Raw genomic sequence first — 14148 nt, 5'->3', positions numbered from 1 at the left:
TAAATGAATGCACCCACACACACACACACATACACATGTACACAAACACACATAAAAATAAATTGAAGATATGTGCTCAGCAGGAAATCATAGTCTAGTTATACAACCATTCCCTCCTTTCTCCATCCAGTAACAATGCTCCAATGGTAAATAAAGCTGTGTTTGCTGAGAGACTTACTGTGTAACCTACATTAACCCCATGGGTGACAGCATCTGACCACACAATCAATGGGGAGGAAGAGAGCTGAGGGAGAGGTTGAGCACTGGAGTGATTGTGTGTGTGTGTGTGTGTGTGTGTGTGTGTGTGTGTGTGTGTGTGTGTGTGTGTGTGTGTGTGTGTGTGTGTGTGTGTGTGTGTGTGTGTGTGTGTGTGTGTGTGTGTGTGTGTGCGTGCGTGCGTGCGTGCGTGCGTGCGTGCGTGCGTGCGTGCGTGCGTGCGTGCGTGCGTGCGTGCGTGCGTGCGTGCGTGTGTGAGAGGGAGTTCAATGTTGGATAAATTAACCAGCATGGTCTGATAACCAGGTTATTGCAGGACTATAATCAAATGGGAAAGGGGAAGGAGGAGGGAGACTGATTCTAACTCAGATCAATGAGATGCATGTTTACCCCTCCATTCTGTCCAGATAGACTACATCCAGAATGCTTTCCCCTCCATTCTGTCCAGATAGACTACATCCAGAATGCTTTCCCCTCCATTCTGTCCAGATAGACGACATCCAGAATGCTTTCCCCTCCATTCTGTCCAGATAGACTACATCCAGAATGCTTTCCCCTCCATTCTGTCCAGATAGACGACATCCAGAATGCTTTCCCCTCCATTCTGTCCAGATAGACTACATCCAGAATGCTTTCCCCTCCATTCTGTCCAGATAGACTACATCCAGAATGCTTTCCCCTCCATTCTGTCCAGATAGACTACATCCAGAATGCTTTCCCCTCCATTCTGTCCAGATAGACGACATCCAGAATGCTTTCCCCTCCATTCTGTCCAGATAGACTACATCCAGAATGCTTTCCCCTCCATTCTGTCCAGATAGACGACGTCCAGAATGCTTTCCCCTCCATTCTGTCCAGATAGACGACATCCAGAATGCTTTCCCCTCCATTCTGTCCAGATAGACTACATCCAGAATGCTTTCCCCTCCATTCTGTCTAGATAGACTACATCCAGAATGCTTTCCCCTCCATTCTGTCCAGATAGACTACATCCAGAATGCTTTCCCCTCCATTCTGTCCAGATAGACTACATCCAGAATGCTTTCCCCTCCATTCTGTCCAGATAGACGACATCCAGAATGCTTTCCCCTCCATTCTGTCCAGATAGACGACATCCAGAATGCTTTCCCCTCCATTCTGTCCAGATAGACTACATCCAGAATGCTTTCCCCTCCATTCTGTCCAGATAGACGACATCCAGAATGCTTTCCCCTCCATTCTGTCTAGATAGACGACATCCAGAATGCTTTCCCCTCCATTCTGTCCAGATAGACGACATCCAGAATGCTTTCCCCTCCATTCTGTCCAGATAGACGACATCCAGAATGCTTTCCCCTCCATTCTGTCCGGATAGATGACATCCAGAATGCCTACCCCTCCATTCTGTCCAGATAGACTACATCCAGAATGCTTTCCCCTCCATTCTGTCCAGATAGACTACATCCAGAATGCTTTCCCCTCCATTCTGTCCAGATAGACTACATCCAGAATGCTTTCCCCTCCATTCTGTCCAGATAGACGACATCCAGAATGCTTTCCCCTCCATTCTGTCCAGATAGACGACATCCAGAATGCTTTCCCCTCCATTCTGTCCAGATAGACGACATCCAGAATGCTTTCCCCTCCATTCTGTCCAGATAGACTACATCCAGAATGCTTTCCCTCCATTCTGTCCAGATAGACGACATCCAGAATGCTTTCCCCTCCATTCTGTCTAGATAGACGACATCCAGAATGCTTTCCCCTCCATTCTGTCCAGATAGACGACATCCAGAATGCTTTCCCCTCCATTCTGTCCAGATAGACTACATCCAGAATGCTTTCCCCTCCATTCTGTCCAGATAGACTACATCCAGAATGCTTTCCCCTCCATTCTGTCCAGATAGACTACATCCAGAATGCTTTCCCCTCCATTCTGTCCAGATAGACGACATCCAGAATGCTTTCCCTCCATTCTGTCCAGATAGACGACATCCAGAATGCTTTCCCCTCCATTCTGTCCAGATAGACTACATCCAGAATGCTTTCCCCTCCATTCTGTCTAGATAGACGACATCCAGAATGCTTTCCCCTCCATTCTGTCTAGATAGACTACATCCAGAATGTTTTCCCCTCCATTCTGTCTAGATAGACTACATCCAGAATGTTTTCCCCTCCATTCTGTCTAGATAACCTTGTGATAAAGCACCTGTCACCAGTGATAAAGCAAAGGGCTCTATGCTAGCAGGCATCCGAAGGCTGAAGAGTAGTGGCTGCTGCAATCAGGTAAATGGTTTCACCATAGTCAGGAACCAATAGGAAGGTTGACTGTAAAATCTACTTCCTGCTATTAGGGAGAGGCAATATGATTTTTTTTTTTTACTCAGGCCCACTTTAAATTTGAGCTTTTTAACTAGATAATCCTTTTTTTCTTCTTTTTTTAAACATTCAATCTTTGTCAAATCAAATACCCATATATGTATAGGCGGAAACCTGATCGATGGGAGAACCATCCAATGAATAAATATGTAGTCCATCTTTAGCCTTTCCCACATTATTAAGTACACATTTTCAAACCAACCCGGGCTTTCTGTAAGGTAACAAGGTCAGATTGCTACTCTAACAGTTAGGTCATTGGCATACATCACAGTGTCATCTGCATACAGATGAATATAAAAATGTTTTAACAGATAGACCAATGTTATTGATTATAAATATTAAACAGAGCAGGTCCCAATACAGAACCCTGCTGTACACCGTCTGTAATAGCCAGGAAACTAAACTTGACACACTATTAGACAGATCATTCTCAAACCACTTGCAAGAAGGCTGATCCAGGCCTTAGCCAGCTTTTTGAATGACAATGTAATGGTAAACCGTGTCAAAAGGCCTTGGAAAAGGTCTACAAATAAGTTAGCACAATGTTTTGTTATCATCTAAGCAAAACTTTGGAAAGTTGAGATAACTATCGTCCAATTTAAGTTATATGATATACTAATAAGTCAGAGATAACTTTCGTCCAATTTAAGTTATATAATATACTAATAAGTTGAGATAACTTTCGTCCACTCAAAAATGACCTCCTCCTTTGTGTAGAGGAGGACATGTGCCGCTCTCCAGATCTTAGGGAAAACACCAGAAACAAGTGTCATGTTAAAATATAGGTTAATGATTCTTCAATAAGCAGAGAGCTTAATAAAGAAGGGATTGAGAGAATCAGCCACTGTAAAAAAAAAAAAATGACGTAGATTTTTTTTAGCAAGTCACTTACTTACATCATAAATATAAAATGGTTGAAATAGAGAAGATCTCTATGAGAAGAGCTATCGATTTGCAGCTCAGGCAGCGTGTGCTCTGTGAAGACAGCTGTCCCTCCTCTCCGTCCTCTAGGAAGAGCAGGCTAAGGAGCTGTGTGACTCCCTGTTGTACGGCGGCACCGTCGACCAGGTGTTACGGCGTTCTTCGTTTGTCGAAAGAGAGTCGGACCGAAATGCAGCGTGTTGGTTACTCATGTTTTTAATAGACAAATGACGATACATGAAATAACAAAAAACAACAAACGGAACGTGAAAAACCTATACAGCCTGTCTGGTGAACACTAACACAGAGACAGGAACAATCACCCACGAAATACAAAGCGAAACCCAGGCTACCTAAATACGGTTCCCAATCAGAGACAACGAGAATCACCTGACTCGGATTGAGAACTGCCTCAGGCAGCCAAACCTATGCAACACACACCCCTAATCAGCCACAATCCCAATAACTAAAAAACCCCACTAAGAAATACAACAAACAATAAACCCATGTCACACCCTGGCCTGACCAACTAATTAACTAAAACACAAAATACTAAGACCAAGGCGTGACACCAGGAGAAGCTAATGGCGCCGAGCCGATGGAATGACGATGGAATAAACAGGAAATACTGGAATCAGGATTTCTGGGAAAACAAGGGGAAATTTCTTCATCATCTTCATCTTCTTCAGACTGTGTTTCTTGCCTGGAAAACTCCGGTCTATAAAGGACCTTGGTTTGGACCCGGCTGTTGGAGGTGTTATAGACAGGGTGCCTTGGATCAATAACTCAATAGAAACACATGATGTGAGCTCGGGAAAGAGGAGTTGTATTATTAAGGAGTGTCACTGGGGGTTCAGTCACTATCTGCTGCTTTCCTCCTGTAATGAAGGTGTGCATCCCGAACGGCACACTTTTTACTATATAGTGCACAACTTCCGACCAGAGCCCTATGGTCCCTGGTTAAAATAGTGCTCTATATGGGGAATAGGGTGCCATTTTGGAACGTAGACATGAAGGCGCCAGCAGCCTCAGCTGTAAATATCAGCTAAGTCCACAAACTGCCTAGAGAGGTAAACACTGAGCCGCTGCTCATTTTCTCTTGTACACGATGAGTAATGGGTTTGTCCACCTCCACTGTCTGCATCACAAAGGGCGGCCAACTCCCTTTTAAAGAATCCTCGTCATCTTATTGGATGAGGAGTGTGTCTACGGGCCTCTCTGGAGAGACCTTTGCAGTTTCTGATGTTAGCTGACTCTACAGAGGTGTTTTGTCAAGACGGTATATTAGACTCTACAGAGTGGTGTTTTGTTAAGACAGTATATTAGACTCTACAGAGGTGTTTTGTTAAGACAGTAGAGTGTAATATACTGTCTTAAGAAAACACCACTCTGTAGAGTCTAATATACTGTCTTAACAAAACACCACTCTGTAGAGTGTAATATACTGTCTTAACAAAACACCACTCTGTAGAGTCTAATATAATGTCTTAACAAAACACCACTCTGTAGATTCTAATATACTGTCTTAACAAAACACCACTCTGTAGATTCTAATATACTGTCTTAACAAACACCACTCTGTAGATTCTAATATACTGTCTTAACAAAACACCACTCTGTAGAGTGTAATATACTGTCTTAACAAAACACCACTCTGTAGATTCTAATACACTGTCTTAACAAACACCACTCTGTAGATTCTAATATACTGTCTTAACAAAACACCACTCTGTAGAGTTTAATATACTGTCTTAAAAAAACAACACTCTGTAGATTCTAATATACTGTCTTAACAAAACACCACTCTGTAGAGTCTAATATACTGTCTTAACAAAACACCACTCTGTAGAGTCTAATATGCTGTCTTAACAAAACACCACTCTGTAGAGTCTAATATACTGTCTTAAATACTCAACAATATATCTTACATTTAAATACTCACCAATATATCTTACATTTAAACACGGCTAAATACTCACCAATATATTTAACATTAAGACACAGCAAAATACTGCCCAAAAGGTGGTAATCATATGACAATGGTAATGATGAAGATGATGATAACGATAAATGCTTTAGTTACTGTAACTGTTCTTACTTAAAAGTTGTCTGTAAGAGTCTGTGAGGTTTTGTCCGCCTTCAAACGGGTTGACGAATGGCTGACAGAGCTTCTGGGCTGGGAGAGAAGACAGAACACATGGATCAGCCAATCACATCTTCCCTCCCTCATCTCCTCCCCCTCATCCCCCCCCTCATCCCCCCCTCATCTCCTACCCCCTCATCCCCCCTCATCTCCACCCTCATCTCCTCCCCCCTCATCTCCTCCCACTCATTCCCCCCCTCATCTCCCCCCTCATATCCTCCCTCCCTCATCTCCTCCCCCTCAACCCCCCCTCATCTCCCCCTCACATCCTCCCTCCCTCATCTCCTCCCCCTCATCCCCCCCCTCATCTTCCCTCTCATCTCCACCCTCATCTCCTCCCCCCCTCCTCTCCTCCCCCTCATTCCCCCCCCTCATCTCCCCCGTCATATCCTCCCTCCCTCATCTTCTCCCCCTATTCTCCTCTCCCTCATCTCCTCTCCCTCATCTCCTCCCCCTCATCTCCTCTCCCTCATCTCCTCACCCTCATTCCCTCATCTCCTCCCCCTCATCTCCTCCCCCTCATCTCCTCTTCCTCATCTCCTCCCCCTCATCTCCTCTCCCTCATCTCCTCCCCCTCATCTCCTCTCCCTCATCTCCTCTCCCTCATCTCCTCCCCCTCATCTCCTCTCCCTCATCTCCTCTCCCTCATCTCCTCCCCCTCATCTCCTCCCCCTCATCTCCTCACCCTCATCTCCTCACCCTCATCTCCTCACCCTCATCTCCTCCCCCCCATCTCCTCTCCCTCATCTCCTCATCTCCTCTCGCTCATCTCCTCTCCCTCATTCCCTCCTCTCCCTCATTCCCTCCTCTCCCTCATTCCCTCATCTCCTCCCCCTCATCTCCTCCCCCTCATCTCTTCCCCTCATCTCCTCCCCCTCATCTCCTCTCCCTCATCTCCTCTCTCTCATTCCCTCATCTCCTCCCCCTCATCTCCTCCCCCTCATCTCCTCTCCCTCATCTCCTCTCCCTCATTCCCTCATCTCCTCTCCCTCATCTCCTCCCCCTCATCTCCCCCTCATCTCCTCTCCCTCATCTCCTCATCTCCTCTCCCTCATCTCCTCTCCCTCATCTCCTCTCCCTCATCTCCTCCCCCTCATCTCCTCCCCCTCATCTCCTCCCCCTCATCTCCTCACCCTCATCTCCTCCCCCTCATCTCCTCTCCCTCATCTCCTCTCCCTCATTCCCTCATCTCCTCCCCCTCATCTCCTCTCCCTCATCTCCTCATCTCCTCTCCCTCATCTCCTCTCCCTCATCTCCTCTCCCTCATCTCCTCCCCTCATCTCCTCCCCCTCATCTCCTCACCCTCATCTCCTCCCCCTCATCTCCTCACCCTCATCTCCTCCCCCTCATCTCCTCACCCTCATCTCCTCCCCCTCATCTCCTCCTCCTCATCTCCTCACCCTCATCTCCTCCCCTCATCTCCTCTCCCTCATCTCCTCATCTCCTCTCCCACATCTCCTCTCCCTCATCTCCTCCCCCTCATCTCCTCTCCCTCATCTCCTCCCCCTCATCTCCTCTCCCTCATCTCCTCATCTCCTCTCCCTCATCTCCTCCCCCTCATCTCCTCTCCCTCATCTCCTCATCTCCTCTCCCTCATCTCCTCTCCCTCATTCCCTCATCTCCTCTCCCTCATCTCCTCATCTCCTCTCCCTCATCTCCTCATCTCCTCTCCCTCATCTCCTCTCCCTCATTCCCTCATCTCCTCTCCCTCATCTCCTCTCCCTCATCTCCTCCCCCTCATTTCCCTCCTAGCCTGGATGTCAGTCTGTTTCTAAACACCACAGCAGTCCTAGCCTGGATGTCAGTCTGTTTCTAAACACCACAGCAGTCCTAGCCTGGATGTCAGTCTGTTTCTAAACACCAAAACAGTCCTAGCTTGGATGTCAGTCTGTTTCTAAACACCACACCAGTCCTAGCCTGGATGTCAGTCTGTTTCTAAACACCACAGCAGTCCTAGCCTGGATGTCAGTCTGTTTCTAAACACCACACCAGTCCTAGCCTGGATGTCAGTCTGTTTCTAAACACCACAGCAGTCCTAGCCTGGATGTCAGTCTGTTTCTAAACACCACAGCAGTCCTAGCCTGGATGTCAGTCTGTTTCTAAACACCACAGCAGTCCTAGCCTGGATGACAGTCTTTTTCTAAACACCACAGCAGTCCTAGCCTGGATGTCAGTCTGTTTCTAAACACCACAACAGTCCTAGCCTGGATGTCAGTCTGTTTCTAAACACCACAACAGTCCGAGCCTAGGTTGAGTTGTATGTTATGACATTGTTACAACCCAGAGGTTGTCTACAGCAGAAAACAGACATGCCGTCACCTACACTGGCTCTTACACGCTCACTGGCTCTTACACGCTCACTGGCTCTTACACCCTCACTGGCTCTTACACCCACGCTGCAGTAAAGCAGCTCTCCTCAACAACTCTGGTCCTGGGGACTGTCAGGGTGGGACTGTTTTTGTTCCAGCCCAGTACTAATACACCTGTTCCACGTAATCAAGGTCGTTACGATAAGTCTAATAAGTTGAATCAGCTGTGTTAGTGCTGGGTTGGAACAAAACACTTGCACAGGACCAGGACTGAAGAACAGAACAGCAGAGTAAAGGGATTTATTTGTAAAAGAGAACGGGGTCTCAATATAATGTCTGATAATAGAATGTCTGATAATAGAATGTCTGATAATAGAATGTCTAATATAATATCTGATAATAGAATGTCTGATAATAGAATGTCTGATAATAGAATGTCTGATAATAGAATGTCTGATAATAGAATGTCTGATAATAGAATGTCTGATAATAGAATATCTGATAATAGAATGTCTGATAATAGAATGTCTGATAATAGAATATCTGATAATAGAATGTCTGATAATAGAATATCTGATAATAGAATGTCTGATAATAGAATGTCTGATAATAGAATGTCTGATAATAGAATGTCTGATAATAGAATATCTGATAATAAAATTTCTGATAATAGAATGTCTGATAATAGAATATCTGATAATAGAATGTCTGATAATATTATATCTGATAATAGAATGTCTGATAATAGAATATCTGATAATAGAATGTCTGATAATAGAATGTCTGATAATAGAATGTCTGATAATAGAATGTCTGATAATAGAATGTCTGATAATAGAATATCTGATAATAGAATGTCTGATAATATTATATCTGATAATAGAATGTCTGATAATAGAATATCTGATAATAGAATGTCTGATAATAGAATGTCTGACAATAGAATGTCTGATAATAGAATGTCTGATAATAGAATGTCTGATAATAGAATGTCTGGTATTAGAATGTCTGATAATAGAATGTCTGATAATAGAATGTCTGATAATAGAATGTCTGATAATATAATGTCTGATAATAGAATGTCTGATAATAGAATGTCTGATAATAGAATGTCTGATAATAGAATGTCTGATAATAGAATGTCTGATAATAGAATGTCTGATAATAGAATGTCTGATAATAGAATATCTGATAATATAATGTCTGATAATAGAATGTCTGATAATAGAATGTCTGATAATAGAATGTCTGATAATAGAATGTCTGATAATAGAATGTCTGATAATAGAATGTCTGATAATAGAATGTCTGATAATAGAATGTCTGATAATAGAATATCTGATAATAGAATGTCTGATAATAGAATGTCTGATTATAGAATGTCTGATAATAGAATGTCTGATAATAGAATGTCTGATAATAGAATGTCTGATAATAGAATGTCTGATAATAGAATGTCTGATAATAGAATATCTGATAATATAATGTCTGATAATAGAATGTCTGATAATAGAATGTCTGATAATAGAATGTCTGATAATAGAATATCTGATAATAGAATGTCTGATAATAGAATGTCTGCCATCTAGCTGACACTTTAGCTGAAACTTATCCAAAGCATCTTAAAGCCATGTAGTACCATGCTGTACCAGCTGAGCTACAGAGGACTACACTATACATGTTATAACCTGGTAGTACCATGCTGTACCAGCTGAGCTACAGAGGACTACACTATACATGTTATAACCTGGTAGTACCATGCTGTACCAGCTGAGCTACAGAGGACTACACTATACATGTTATAACCTGGTAGTACCATGCTGTACCAGCTGAGCTACAGAGGACTACACTATACATGGTATAACCTGGTAGTACCATGCTGTACCAGCTGAGCTACAGGGAACTACACTATACATGTTATAACCTGGTAGTACCATGCTGTACCAGCTGAGCTACAGAGGACTACACTATACATGTTATAACCTGGTAGTACCATGCTGTACCAGCTGAGCTACAGAGGACTACACTATACATGTTATAACCTGGTAGTACCATGCTGTACCAGCTGAGCTACAGGGGACTACACTATACATGTTATAACCTGGTAGTACCAGCTGAGCTACAGGGGACTACACTATACATGTTATAACCTGGTAGTACCAGCTGAGCTACAGGGGACTACACTATACATGTTATAACCTGGTAGTACCATGCTGTACCAGCTGAGCTACAGAGGACTACACTATACATGTTATAACCTGGTAGTACCATGCTGTACCAGCTGAGCTACAGGGAACTACACTATACATGTTATAACCTGGTAGTACCATGCTGTACCAGCTGAGCTACAGAGGACTACACTATACATGTTATAACCTGGTAGTACCATCCTGTACCAGCTGAGCTACAGAGGACTACACTATACATGTTATAACCTGGTATTACCATGCTGTACCAGCTGAGCTACAGAGGACTACACTATACATGTTATAACCTGGTAGTACCGTGCTGTACCAGCTGAGCTACAGAGGACTACACTATACATGTTATAACCTGGTAGTACCATGCTGTACCAGCTGAGCTACAGAGGACTACACTATACATGGTATAACCTGGTAGTACCATGCTGTACCAGCTGAGCTACAGGGAACTACACTATACATGTTATAACCTGGTAGTACCATGCTGTACCAGCTGAGCTACAGAGGACTACACTATACATGTTATAACCTGGTAGTACCATGCTGTACCAGCTGAGCTACAGAGGACTACACTATACATGTTATATCCTGGTAGTACCATGCTGAGCTACAGGGGACTACACTATACATGTTATAACCTGGTAGTACCATGCTGTACCAGCTGAGCTACAGAGGACTACACTATACATGGTATAACCTGGTAGTACCATGCTGTACCAGCTGAGCTACAGGGGACTACACTATACATGTTATAACCTGGTAGTACCATGCTGTACCAGCTGAGCTACAGAGGACTACACTATACATGTTATAACCTGGTAGCACCATGCTGTACCTGCTGAGCTACAGAGGACTACACTATACATGTTATAACCTGGTAGTACAATGCTGTACCAGCTGAGCTACGAGGACTACACTATACATGTTATAACCTGGTAGTACCAGCTGAGCTACAGGGGACTACACTATACATGTTATAACCTGGTAGTACCATGCTGTACCAGCTGAGCTACAGAGGACTACACTATACATGTTATAACCTGGTAGTACCATGCTGTACCAGCTGAGCTACAGAGGACTACACTATACATGTTATAACCTGGTAGTACCAGCTGAGCTACAGAGGACTACACTATACACGCTATAACCTGGTAGTGCCATGCTGTACCAGCTGAGCTACAGAGGACTACACTATACATGTTATAACCTGATAGTACCATGCTGTACCAGCTGAGCTACAGAGGACTACACTATACATGTTATAACCTGGTAGTACCATGCTGTACCAGCTGAGCTACAGGGAACTACACTATACATGTTATAACCTGGTAGTACCATGCTGTACCAGCTGAGCTACAGGGGACTACACTATACATGTTATAACCTGGTAGTACCATGCTGTACCAGCTGAGCTACAGGGGACTACACTATACATGTTATAACCTGGTAGTACCAGCTGAGCTACAGGGAACTACACTATACATGCTATAACCTGGTAGTACCAGCTGAGCTACTGGGGACTACACTATACATGCTATAACCTGGTTGTACCAGCTGAGCTACAGATTGTCACACTAAACCACAAAGGACCAGTATCTGATTCACTGCTCAAAGAAAAGTAACACGCAGTGACTTACAGTTGCAGGTCCTCCATAGTCCTGAGTGTGAGTTGAGAGAGAGGTTGGAGATGTTTTCCCTCTGAGCGACATCTATGAGGTACCAGTAGTCTGTCCCTATAGCCACCCCCAGCAACACAAAACTGGACACTCCACACACAGCTACAAACAGTGCCAGAGCTCCCAGAGTCATCCTCACCATACCGAGAAGAGGAGAGGAGAGAGGAGAGAGGGAAACAGAGAGAGTGATAGACGTGGTGAGGCAAATCAGAGCGAGAAAGAAAGAGATGTACAGAGCATGAGGGAGTGAGAAAGAGAAATGAAGAGAAACACAGAGGGAGAGAGTAGGAGAACAAGAAGAGAGAGAGAGGGGGGAAGAGAGAGGAAGAGAGAGGGAAAGGGAGAGAAACACAGAGAGAGGGATAGAGGAGGAGGACAAGAAGAGAGTTAGAGAGAGAGGAAGGAGGAGAGAGGGAAAGGGAGAGAAGCACAGAGGGAGAGAGGAAGATTACAAGAAGAGAGAGAGAGAGAGAGGGGAAAAGGGAGGGAAACAGAGAGGGTAAAAGTCAGAAGATAGAGCGAGGGAGATGAAGATTATCATTGAAAAAGTCAATAATAATAATAATTTGAGAGAGAGAGAGAGCAACAGAGAGAGAGAGAGAGGAACAGAGAGAGAGAGAGAGAGAGAGAGAGAGAGAGAGAGGAACAGAGAGAGAGAGGGGAACAGAGAGCGAGAGGAACAGAGGGAGAGAGGAACAGAGAGAGAGAGAGGAACAGAGAGAGAGAGAGAGAGAGAGGAACAGAGAGAGAGGAACAGAGAGAGAGAGAGAGAGAGAGCGAGAGAGAGGAACAGAGAGAGAGAGAGAGAGAGGAACAGAGAGAGAGAGGAACAGAGGGAGAGAGGAACAGAGAGAGCGAGAGGAACAGAGAGAGAGAGAGGGAACAGAGAGAGAGAGGAACAGAGAGAGATTAGGTGGGAGTGAGAGAGATCAGAGCTGTTGTGTCTCTATGTCAGAGTGTGTATCTGCCATCTGTGGAGTGGAGGTGTATCTCTGTGTCCTGGTCTGGTACTGAAGTAGTCTACCTACCACCGGGTTTCCCAAACTCAGTCTCGGGACCCCTCTGTGCACGTTTAGGTTTTTCCTCTAGCGCTACACAGCTGATTTAAATAATTAAAGGTTGATGATGAGTTGGTTATTTTAATCAGCTGTGTAGTGCTAGGGGAAAGATATAAACGTGCACCCTTGGGGTGTGTGTGTGGGGTGGGGTGGGGTGGGTACAGGACCAAGACGTGCCCAGGACCCAGAGGGTGGGTGAGGAACAAGTTTGGAAAACCCTGTACTACAAGACGGTCGATCAGTAGAGTGTAGTACCGTCCTGGGCCAGATGAGGGTAGCGTGGGACAGACATTGTGCATTTTGAATGTTCGTTATGATCTCTGTGTATGTATCAGTAGCATCAGTAGTAACACTAGTATCACTAGTATCACTAGTAGTATCACTAGTAGTATCACTAGTATCAATATTAGTATCACTAGTATCACTAGTATCAATAGTAGTAACACTAGTATCAATAGTATCAATAGTAGTATCACTAGTAGTATCACTAGTATCAATATTAGTATCACTAGTATCACTAGTATCGATAGTAGTAACACTAGTATCAATAGTATCAATAGTAGTATCACTAGTAGTATCACTAGTATCAATAATAGTATCACTAGTATCACTAGTAACACTAGTAGTATCACTAGTATCAATATTAGTATCACTAGTATCACTAGTATCAATAGTAGTATCACTAGTATCAATAGTACTATCACTAGTATCACTAGTATCACTAGTAGTATCACTAGCATCAGTAGTAACACTAGTATCACTAGTAGTATCACTAGTATCACTAGTATCACTAGTAGTATCACTAGTATCAATATTAGTATCACTAGTATCAATAGTAGTATCACTAGTATCAATAGTACTATCACTAGTATCACTAGTATCACTAGTAGTATCACTAGCATCAGTAGTAACAATAGTATCACTAGTAGTATCACTAGTAGTATCACTAGCATCAATAGTAGTATGACTAGTATCAATAGCAGTATCACTAGAATCAATAGTAGTATCACTGGTATCAATAGCAATATCAGTAGCGTAAGTAGTAACACTAGTATCAGTAGTATTAGTAGTATCAGTAGTATCAATAGTAGTATCAGTAGTATCAGTAGTTTCATTAGTATCAGTAGTTTCATTAGTATCAATAGTTTCATTAGTATCAGTAGTATCAGTAGTAGTATCAGTAGTATCAATAGTATCAGTAGTATCAGTAGTATCAGAAGTACTATCAGTAGTAGTATCAGTAGCATCAGTAGTATCAGTAGTATC

The sequence above is a fragment of the Oncorhynchus masou genome, chromosome 14 (genome assembly GCF_036934945.1).
Source record: "Oncorhynchus masou masou isolate Uvic2021 chromosome 14, UVic_Omas_1.1, whole genome shotgun sequence".
NCBI lineage: Eukaryota > Metazoa > Chordata > Actinopteri > Salmoniformes > Salmonidae > Oncorhynchus > Oncorhynchus masou.
Note: the sequence above shows the minus strand (reverse complement) of the source record.